The sequence below is a fragment of the Geotrypetes seraphini genome, chromosome 12 (assembly GCF_902459505.1).
Source record: "Geotrypetes seraphini chromosome 12, aGeoSer1.1, whole genome shotgun sequence".
In the NCBI taxonomy this organism is placed as follows: domain Eukaryota; kingdom Metazoa; phylum Chordata; class Amphibia; order Gymnophiona; family Dermophiidae; genus Geotrypetes; species Geotrypetes seraphini.
Window position 1 is genome coordinate 2,701,570 of NC_047095.1, and position 11,304 is coordinate 2,712,873.

Below are 11,304 nucleotides of genomic sequence, written 5' to 3' on the forward strand. Positions count from 1 at the left end.
TTTGGCTTCTCTATACCCCCTCCTCGAGCAGAACGACTGGTTATGCTCCCTGGATCTCAAGGAGGCCTACACTCACATCCCCATTCACCCGGCCTCCCGAAAGTTCCTCAGATTTCGGGTGGGAAATCTGCACCTACAGTATCGAGTGCTACCATTCGGCCTCTCTTCGTCCCCCAGAGTCTTCACAAAGTGCCTGGTGGTAGTGGCCGCGGCACTCCGAGACAGGGGTCTACAGGTGTTCCCATACCTCGACGACTGGCTCATCAAGGCCCCGTCAGCCCCAGAGGTCACTTCGGCGGTCTTGGCTACAACCTACTTCCTCCAGAATTTGGGCTTCGAGATCAACTTTTCCAAGTCTCATCTACAACCCACCCAGTCCCTCTCCTTCATCGGAGCGGTCCTGGACACCACTCGACTCCGAGCATTCCTGCCTCTGCAACGCATGGAGTCTCTTCTTCATCTCTGCCAGTCGGTGTCTACTCGCCAAACCCTACCGGCGAGACAACTGATGGTGCTCCTGGGCCATATGGCCTCCACAGTACATGTGACACCCTTTGCCAGACTCCATCTCAGGATCCCCCAGTGGACCCTGGCATCACAGTGGAATCAGATGTCCGATCCACTAACCAAACACATCTTAGTCACACCTGCTCTCTACTTTGGTGGATGACCTCTTCGAATCTATCCAGAGGTTTGCTGTTGCACTCTCCCCCCCATCAGAAAGTTCTCACAACCGATTCGTCGAACTATGCATGGGGGGCCCACCTGGATGGTCTCCGCACCCAAGGATTCTGGACCAGTGCGGAAAGACTACATCAAATCAATCTACTGGAGCTCAGAGCCATCTTCAATGCGCTCCAAGCTTTCCAACACCTACTTCACGACATGGTGATCCTCATTCGCACAGACAATCAGGCCGCCATGTATTATATCAACAAGCAAGGAGGCACGGGCTCGGCCCTCCTTTGCCAGGAAGCTCTACGAGTCTGGGACTGGGCGGTGCGCCACAACGCCTTCCTCAGAGCTGTCTACATTCAGGGGGAGAACAACGTCTTAGCAGACAAACTAAGTCGTCTGCTACAACCGCACGAATGGACTCTCCATTCCAGCCCCCTTCACCAAATCTTCACACAGTGGGGGACGCCTCAGATAGACCTCTTTGCGGCTCCCCACAACTCCAAACTGCCTCAGTTTTGCTCCAGGATCTACACTCCTCATCGCCTCGAGGCAGATGCTTTTCTACTGAACTGGGGGAAACGATTTCTATATGCGTTCCCACCATTCCCGCTGATCCAGAAGACTCTGGTCAAGCTGAAACTCGAACAGGCCACCATGATTCTAATAGCTCCTCGGTGGCCCAGACAACCTTGGTTCTCCCTCCTACTTCAACTCAGCAGCAGGGAACCAGTACCACTTCCAGTGTTTCCTTCACTACTTACTCAACATCAAGGATCACTGCTTCATCCCAACCTGCAGTCTCTCCACCTGACAGCTTGGTTCCTCTCAACGTAACCCCTCACCAATTCTCACAAGAAGTGAGGGAGGTCTTGGAAGCTTCCAGGAAGCCCGCCACTCGACAATGCTACTCCCAGAAATGGACTAGATTCTCCTCATGGTGTGTTTCTAAATCAAAGGAACCTCAGCGAGCTTCCTTATCCTCCGTGCTGGACTATCTCCTACACCTATCTCAATCTGGGCTCAAGTCTACATCCATACGAGTCCACCTGAGCGCTATTGCGGCGTTCCACCAGCCCCTACAAGGGAAACCCCTCTCGGCCCATCCGGTGGTCGCCAGATTTATGAAAGGACTCTTCCATGTTAACCCTCCTCTCAAACCACCCCCAGTAGTTGGGACCTCAATGTAGTCCTTTCCCGTCTCATGAAGCCCCCGTTTGAACCACTCAACAGGGCCCCTCTTAAGTATCTCACCTGGAAAGTGCTTTTTCTTGTAGCCCTTACGTCCGCTCGCAGAGTCAGCGAACTCCAGGCATTGATGGCGGATCCACCATTCACAGTATTCCATCATGACAAGGTGGTCCTCCGCACTCACCCGAAATTCCTGCCTAAGGTGGTCTCCGAATTTCATCTCAACCAATCCATTGTACTTCCAGTATTCTTCCCTAAGCCCCATTCTCACCACGGAGAATCGGCCCTTCACACTCTAGACTGTAAACGTGCTTTGGCTTTCTACCTGGATCGCACCAAGCCACACAGAACCACTCCTCAACTTTTTGTCTCCTTCGATCCTAATAAGTTGGGAAGACCCGTATCAAAGCGCACCATCTCTAATTGGATGGCGGCTTGCATCTCTTTCTGCTATGCCCAGGCTGGATTATCACTTCCTTGTAAGGTCACAGCCCATAAGGTCAGAGCAATGGCAGCCTCAGTAGCATTCCTCAGATCAACACCAATCGAGGAAATTTGTAAGGCTGCCACCTGGTCCTCGGTTCACACATTCACCTCACATTATTGTCTGGATACTCTCTCCAGACGGGATGGACAGTTTGGCCAAACAGTATTGAAAAATTTATTCTCTTAAGTCGCCAACTCCCCCTCCATCCCACTGAGGTTAGCTTGGAGGTCACCCACTAGTGAGAATACCTGCCTGCTTGTCCTGGGATAAAGCAATGTTACTTACCGTAACAGTTGTTATCCAGGGACAGCAGGCAGCTATTCTCACGTCCCACCCACCTCCCCTGGGTTGGCTTCTCAGGCTAGCTACCTGAACTGAGGAGACACGCCCGGATCTCCGGGCGGGAAGGCACCGGCGCATGCGCGGTGCGGGCATCTAGAAACTTTTAAGTTTCTACAAGCAACACGTGCTTGTGAGACGTCCGTACCGGGGCTCTGTCTGATGACATCACCCACTAGTGAGAATAGCTGCCTGCTGTCCCTGGATAACAACTGTTACGGTAAGTAACATTGCTTTATCTGCAAAAAAGGCAAACCTTTCCTTCTAACCCTTCAGCAGTGTCGCTCACAAACATATTGAACAAGATCATCCCCAGCACCAATCCTTGAGAGACTCTACTACTCGCATTTCCTTCCTCCAGCACATTCCATTAACCATTTTTTTTCCCTTCGCAATGTTTTTCTGGTTTTCATTAATTTCTGGTCCTCACTCATATTGTAAAACTTCAACAACTTATCTTTCTGAGTTGATTCTGCATCTCTCTGTGTCATTTTCCAGTCCTCCGCCCTTTTCTGCTTCTTACTGCAACCCTGAGCGGAATCTGTATCTCTCTCTGCCACTTTCCAGCCCTCCGACCCGAATTACGCAGAGAACAGGAGAAACACTGGCATTGGTTTTAGCATGTGTCATCTTGAGGAAATTAACTACTTCTGGCTCAGTTTTCAAAATTCTGGATAAATTCTAGGGTTACATGTCAGCTATTGTAAACAGGGTTCAGCACATAACATAGAGACCTGAGAAGTGCTTGTGTCTCTCTCTTCTACACCAGTCAATCCTTTACTTTGATCCCACAAGTTCAGACAACCTTTATAAACTGTTTCTATCACTGGCAGCAACTATAACATTTCTGTCTATATATTGAAAGGATGAGACTCTGACCACGGTGGTCCATGTCATGATAATGTCATTACTAGACTAGAGAGCTGCACGGGAACGGGGACGACGGGAATCCCGCGGAACCCGCGGGCATCCCGCGGGTTCCCCCTTCGGGTCACGGGGATCCCGTGGGGACGCCCCTAGGGTCGCGGGGATCCCGTGGGGACGCCCCCTAGGGTCGCGGGGATCCCATGGGGACGCCTCCGAGGGTCGCGGGGCTCCTGCGGGGCTGAATGTACTCAGTCGCGCGGCTCTTCTTCTCCCTACCTTCTCTGCTTGCAGCACAGAGCCAAACGGAAGTCTTCCCGACGTCAGCGCTGACGTCGGAGGGGAGGGAGGGCTTAAACAAAGCTTAAACAAAGCCCTCCCTCCCTCCGACGTCAGCGCTGACGTCGGGAAGACTTCCGTTCGGCTCTGTGCTGCAGGCAGGGCAGGTAAGGAGAAGGAGAGTAGCCTCGCGGTTCGAGTGGCTACCAAGGAGGGAGGGAAGGCACCAAGGAGGCTACCAAGGAGCGGAGAGAACAAGATGGGTGCCAGACCAATTTGGAAGGGGGAAGAAAGGGAGAGGCACAGTAACAGAGCAAATGGAAGATGCAGAAGGAAGAGAGACAGTGGATGGAAGGAATTGAATGAGAACATGAGGAAAGCAGAAACCAGGCAACAAAGGTAGGAAAAGAATTCTATTTCTTTTTTTTTTTTTTTTTTTTGCTTCAGGATAAAGTAGTATATTAGTTGTGTTGATAAAAATTTATAAACATTAGATTCTCTGGTAGAAACCCGTTTACAAAGTATGTATTCTTCCCAATTAATATTTTCAAATTAATAAAGTCTTTTTGCTTATTTGTAAATGGGTTTCTACCAGAGCCTTTAATTCAGTAGCATAATTAAATGAAATAACTATTTCTGAAGTTTATAGGGACGGGCAGGGACGGAGGGGATTCCTCGCGGGGACGGGTGGGGACGGAGGGGATTCCTCGCGGGGACGGGTGGGGACGGAGGGATTCCTCACGGGGACGGGTGGGGACGGGTGGGATTCCTCGCGGGGACGGGTGGGGACGGGTGGGACTTTGGCGGGGACGGGTGGGATTTCTGTCCCCGCGCAACTCTCTATACTAGACTACTGTAATATCCTATACATTGGCAAAACCAAAAAATATGCACCAGCTCAAACTAATTCTGAATACTGCAGAACGACTGATAAAAGGTTGCAAGAGGCATGACTAGATCATACCATTCCTAAAGAAACTACACTGGTTACCAGTACTTTACAGGGACAAATTTAAAATGCTCTCTAGAGAATGACACGGGGAAAAAATCTGTCCCCGTCACCAGCCCACCATCCTCTGCACCGCCCCGTCACCGCCGTTCCCTTCACCGCCCCGTCACCGTCACCGCCATCCCTTTCACCGCCCCGTCACCGCCACTGCCATCCCATTCACCGCCCCGTCACCGTCCCCGCTGCATCCATATAAGCCTTAGTACTGTAATATTTAGCTTATTCCTTTCTTATAAATCAAAGTTCCTGCTGCTGAACTAGAGAAAGAGATGTTCAGCTGGCAGGGCTTTGTTTATAAATTTTTATCAACACAACTAATATACTATTTTATCCTAAAGCAAAAAATAAATAAATAAATATAATTTTTTTTTCTACCTTTGTTGTCTGGTTTCTGCTTTCCACATCTTCTCATTGAATTCCTTCCATCCACTGTGTGTCTTCTCTCTGCGTCTTCCATTTGCTGTTACTGTGCCTCTCCCTTCACCCCCCCCCCCAATTGGTCTAGCACCCATCTTCTTCCCTCCGCTCCCGCATAGTCTGGCATCTGTCTTCTTCCCACTCTGTCTTCCACATTTCCCTTCGGGGTCTGTTCCTCTCCACCCTCCTTCAATGTCTGTCCTATTCCTTTCCACCACCACCCTTCCCTCCCTCCTTTACCATCTGTTCCTTTCTACTACCCTTCAGCTCCTCTCACGTGGCTTATCTATCTACCTTTCTCCCTCTTATTTTCATGGCACGTTACAATGTAATTTGTGCAAGCCACTGGAGCCTGCGAGCTCGGTCCCTGTCCCATCCCCACAAACCATCTCGCTTCTGTGCTCCTATTTTCTCCATTTCTAATATCTCCCCTATGTATCTGTCATTGCCCCCCCTGTGTCCATATACCATCCCCATGGCATGTCCCCTTTATGTCTCTGTCCCTATGCCCCATGCACATAATTTCCCCTCTTTCTGTTACCTTCCTGTGTCCAGATTTCCCCTATCTTCCTCTTCCATACCAGTGTGTCTCTTCTTTTCAACCCCATCTAGCTTTTTTCCCTCTTTCTTCCCCCCCCCTGCTTCTAGCATCTGGCTCACCTGCCAGTCCTTCCCTTTCTTTCCTGCTGTGGGTTTTTCTTTCCGTTTTCATCCCCTTGGCCCAGAATCCTTTTCCCTTTCACTCCCTCCTTCCAATTTGAGCCGGGAACACTAGCGATCGCACGGTCCCTGCAGCTCACACCCGCCTGCCCAATCGATTCTAGTGTTTAGCCAGCTCTCTCCCTTCTCCTCACCTTAGTTTGTAGATTTTCTTTTTCGGCGACCCGCACGCTATCAGAGAGCCGCGCACGCGCGGCTGCTCAGTGTTCAATCTTCTGCTCTGCTGCAACTTCCTGTTTCCGGTTGCGTCAGAGCAGAAGATTGAACACTGAGCAGCCGCGCGTGCGGGTCGCCGAAAAAGAAAATCTACAAACTAAGGTGAGGAGAAGGGAGAGAGCTGGCTAAACACTAGAATCGATTGGGCAGGCGGGTGTGAGCTGCGGGGACCGCGCGATCCTTCATGCCTCACTGCGGGGACAAGACCATTCACCGCCCCGCGGGCGGTGAATGGCCTTGTCCCCGTTGCCGCAGCGACTGCTAATTTTCTTCCCCGTTTTCGGCGGGTGACCCGCGGCTAAAATGCGGTGGCCGCGGGTAAACCGCCACCATGTCATTCTCTAATGCTCTCTTTAATTTTCTAAGTTCTCAGACATAATGGGCTAGAGTACTTAAAAAACATTAGCTCTCCACACACCTTTGAAGCCTCTAAGGTCCTCTCCAGGAGCATCACTCTATATACCAGTGTGCCTCCTGAGATTTGAGGTGTGCCGTGAGACGCTGGGGAGGCGGAGAGGTGCTGGCTGACTGCCTTCAGGATATGCCTCTTGCACCAAGAGGCACGTACTGTAGGCAATCAGCCGGTGCAAGCGCCCTTCCTTTGCATGTCTTACCCTGCCAGCATCCCCCACTGATGGTTCAGGGTCTGTCTGGAGGACCTTCACGCATGCATCGACTTGATGACATCACGCATGCATGTGATGTCATCACATTGACGTCGGTGTATTTCTGGATGCCTTGAGCCGCAGTGACTATATTTACTGTGCCGCAGCTCAACAAAGTTTGCAGGGCACAGATATAAACCCTCATCATGCACGATGTGATACCTGGCAGCAAGCCTTCTTAGGAGTAGTCCTTGTACTCTGGAACTTAGTTTCAGAGGGGCTACAGCTAACGAGATTACCTCTTCTTCACAAAACAAGTGAAAGCCTGACTCTACTCCCAAACCTTTAATATATGTGGCAACACTGTCTATCCACAAATTTCACACCTAGACTAGCTTGCTGCACACCCTGTAACTTAGACTAGTTCTTTATATCTGATTCAACTGTACATATAAGTTGCCTTAATTTGGCTCTATCTACATATCTCAACTACACTTGCCCTTTGTCTACTTATTAATGTTTAATTGTTTTGTACTGTACAGTGATAGCATCAGTGATGTAGTAAGGGAGAAGGCAAGGTGTGTGGACCGCCCTGGGCACCATGTCAGTGGGGGCACTGGAACCTTTCCATCCCACCCTGCCACACCAAGCCATGTTTATGCCATCCCTCCCTCTACCCCATACCTCTGTAGATCTTTGCTAACACAAGCAGCTCCTCCTGCCTGTTGTTCATGCTAGCCTGGCTCCCCTCTAAATCACTTCTGGGTCAAGGGGCTAGGAAGTGATGTCAGAGGGAAATCCAAAGCTGGTGCAAGGAGCATGCTGGAGAAAAGCCACTCACACTGGTGAAGATTTAGAGGTATGGGGGGGAGGGAGAGTGTGAGTGTTGAGTGGGTGGGAGCAGGGGCATAGAAGGAGCGGGGGTGCAGAGAGGAGGGTGCAGGGGGGGGTGGCACAGGTGGCACCACCAATCTGGGTGCCTCCTACCTTTTACTACACCACTGGTTAGCATCATATCAATGTTATTTAAATTAAAGTTTTCATTTGTATTATGATTATATCATATCATATCTATGCTATATAAATACTCTTCTATGCTGCCAATGTGGTATCATTTGTATTCTGATGATATTTATCATATTATTATTATTATATGATGGTTTTTGGTGTTAAAAGTTTATATTTCTAATACTGTTTCATGTTAGCACTCTTGCTAGAATTCAATGTTTTGGTTTTTTTTAAAATATTTATATTTTTTATTAGTTTTATAATTTTGACAATCACAATCAAAATACCAGAAAAATATAATGAAAAAGAAAAATATCACTAATCCAATTAATTCAAGATAAATTTTGATTACACAATATAGTTAGTCCACTATTAAGTAGAGACGGAGCTGAAGTTGCTGAAATTTAACATACAAATTATATAACCAGGAAAATCAAAAGGAGGCTCGATTGCCGTTGAGCATTTCTTTTCTAAACGGATTAAAAGAATCAGAATAAGCAATTACTTAATTTCCTGTGATGCAATAAATTTAGATAACTGCTGCGGTTTATAGAAAACATATCTGTTCTCTTTATATACCATGACACATTTACAGGGGTACCTCAAAACAAAGGTCGCCCCCAACTGAACCACCTTAGGTCTCAATATAAGAAACTGTTTTCTTCTCTTCTGTGTCGGACGTGAAACATCTGGGTACATTCTCATGATATTAGACAAAAAGGGAACAGCTTTATATTTGAAGAACAATTTTAACAACCATTCCCTATCTGAATCAATAGCAAACTGTACTAATAAGATAGCTGGTAGTTGAGTCTCGGTTTCTGACCTCTCCAGGAAATTAGTTAAATCCAAACTATCTGCAGATAAATTCTGCTGATTAGGATTTTGAGACTTAGATCTCACAGGTAAGTAATATATTTTAGAGAGAGCTGGATATGATGAGTCAGGTACTTTCAAAACTTCACTTAAGTAACTTTTAAACGTATCAGTTGATGATATGGAAAATAATTTCAGAAAGTTAATAATCCGCAAATTAGTTCTCCTAATGGAGTTGTCCACCATTTCTTGCTTGAAATGAAGACTTGCACTATCCTTAAACCAAGTTAATGCTTGTGTTTCTAAAGATTTTATTCTGGTGTCATAGTCATCTGATTTATTTTCCAAAGCCAAAACTTTATTCTTCAATTTCAAACTTTCCGATAATACCCCAGTACAACGTTGAGAAAGTTACTGTATCTGGTTTCCCAGGGAAATCTGGAGACTAGAAATGGCCTCCCAAATTGATTCCATATTAAAGACTTTAGGTTTACGTAGGGGCAAAAACTAATTTCTGATTTCCCCTGCTAAAGCAATAGTACTTGCGTGCTGCTGCTGGACCTGGCAGAAGGGAAGGGGAAGGGAAAGGTGCTGCTGGACTTGAAGGAGAAGGGGAGGGAAAGGAAAGGTGCTGCATGCTGGAGGGGAGGGTGAGATGGTGCATGGGGAGAAAGCATATTAGTTATGAGTGGGAATGGGGGAAGGGAAGGAAGGAAAATTGTTGCAGGATCAGTGAGAGTGATGAGAGGGAGAAATGGACATGGTGTGGAGGAGAGGGAGAAATGGGGCATTTGGAGAGAACATGCGAGTGGAATTGGGGAGAGATGGACTGGGGGTAAGAAGGAGGGAGGACACACTTGAGGGAAGAGGCGAGGAGAGAGAAAGTGTGCAGGAGGCTTTCATGGAGAGAGGGAGAAATGGACGGGGAGGGCAAAAGAAGGGAAGGAGAAATGTTACACTCAGGGGAAGGGAAAGAAGACGGAGAGTAAAAAGTTGGATTCATGGAGGGGGAGGGAATCAAGACTGGAGGAGAGGAAGCATGCAGGAGGCAGAGAGAAAGAAATGTTGGACTGGAGGAAAAGAGGGAGAAATGCTGGATGTGGCAGTAGAGGGAATAGGAGAAATGCACCTGGATCTTTATCTCTCTCCACTCCCTTTGCAGAAAGAGAGAGAATGAGAGAAGGACAGTGAGAGAGAGAGGGAGACATGTTGCCAATGGGGGTGAAGGAGAGAGGAAGAAAAGTTGGACTCATTGAGGGACAGAGAGAGATGTTGGTTGGAGAAGGGAATGAGATTCAGAGGAGAGGAAGCGTGCAGGAGGCAGAAAGAAAGAAATATTGGCTGCACAGTCAGAAGGAAATGCAACCAGAGACTCATGAAATCACCAGACAACAAAGATAGGAAAAATGATTTTATTTTCAATTTAGTGTCAAAATGTGTCTGTTTTGAGAATTTATATCTGCTGTCTATATTTTGCATTATATTTGTCTATTTTTCTATAGTTGCTACTGAGGTGACATTGCATATTTTAAAGATCTGCTTTGACCTCTTTGACCCCCCCCGAATATATAAGATAATTACCATTAAGCCCCTGTAATCACTGCATTGATACTTAAACATTTGCACTGCCCTTTATACCCCAAAACCCTTTTTTACTGGCTTATAAGTGACTCCTGCAGCCATAAGGGCTATTGGGGTGGTAGATAAGTGAGTCTAGGGGATTCTGGAGGTGGTGTGGGGGGCTCACCATCACCTATAAGGGAGCTGTAGTGAGGAGAAGCCATGGCACCCTTTTTGTGAAATAAGGTACCCCACTATTTAGGTGGCATGTCTGGGTGTGCAGTCCATCACTTTGTAGACCCCTCCCACGTCCAACAGGGCTTGTTTTAGGCATTTTGGACTTGGATGGAAAGTTGGACGGAAATGTGGTATAAAGATGGACGATTTAGTGGCTTGGACGATCAGCTCAGCAGGACGTATAATTAGACGATTTTTGAAAGTAAAAAAAAGTTGGACGTATCTTTTGGAAATGTGTCTTAGGCTCTTTTTAACTTTGGATGACTTGCGAGATGGACGTAAACGGACTTAGACGTCCCTTTTGATTATGCCCCTCCACGAGTCCAAATTGGCTGTGAAATGGAACATATTACTTTGCAGGCTCTATTAAAAGCAAACTATAAATATAACAAGATTTCATCACAATTGGCCAAGAACGATTTGTTTACTCAATAGGCTCTATATTATGGAAACTTGAATAAGGCGGGAAGATTAATAGATAATTACCTTTTTCAAGGGTCCCGCGGCAACAAGGGGGCATCCGTGGAAGATCAGGGGTGGGAAACTGCACGGGGACACCAGAAAATTATTTTTCACTGAAAGGGTGGTTGATGGCTGGAATAGTCTTCCACTTCAGGTTATTGAGGCCAGCAGCGTGCCTGATTTTAAGGCCAAATAGGATAGACACGTGGGATCTATTCACAGAGAAAGGTAGGGGAGGGTCATTGGGGTGGGCAGACTAGATGGGCCGTGGCCCTTATCTGCCGTCTATTTCTATGTTTTTATGTTTCTAAAGCATAAAAAAGAAAAGTAAAAATTGTTGCAATTAAAGATGAGAAGGGTAAAACTCATTCTTAAATTGGAAACATTTTGAAACAATTTTTGAACTTTTATAAAGCTTT

At 47.2% G+C, this 11,304-nt stretch overlaps 1 long non-coding RNA gene across 1 annotated transcript in view; it reads right to left on the bottom strand.

Moving 5' to 3' along the window:
• The window catches only part of LOC117346418, a 28,549-nt gene extending 17,581 nt beyond the window's left edge, over positions 1-10,968 (bottom strand). Inside the window, exon 1 of the long non-coding RNA XR_004536580.1 lies at positions 10,910-10,968. This is a non-coding gene — a long non-coding RNA (uncharacterized LOC117346418). The remainder of the gene's footprint in view (positions 1-10,909) is intronic.
• Positions 10,969-11,304: the final 336 nt, after the last annotated feature.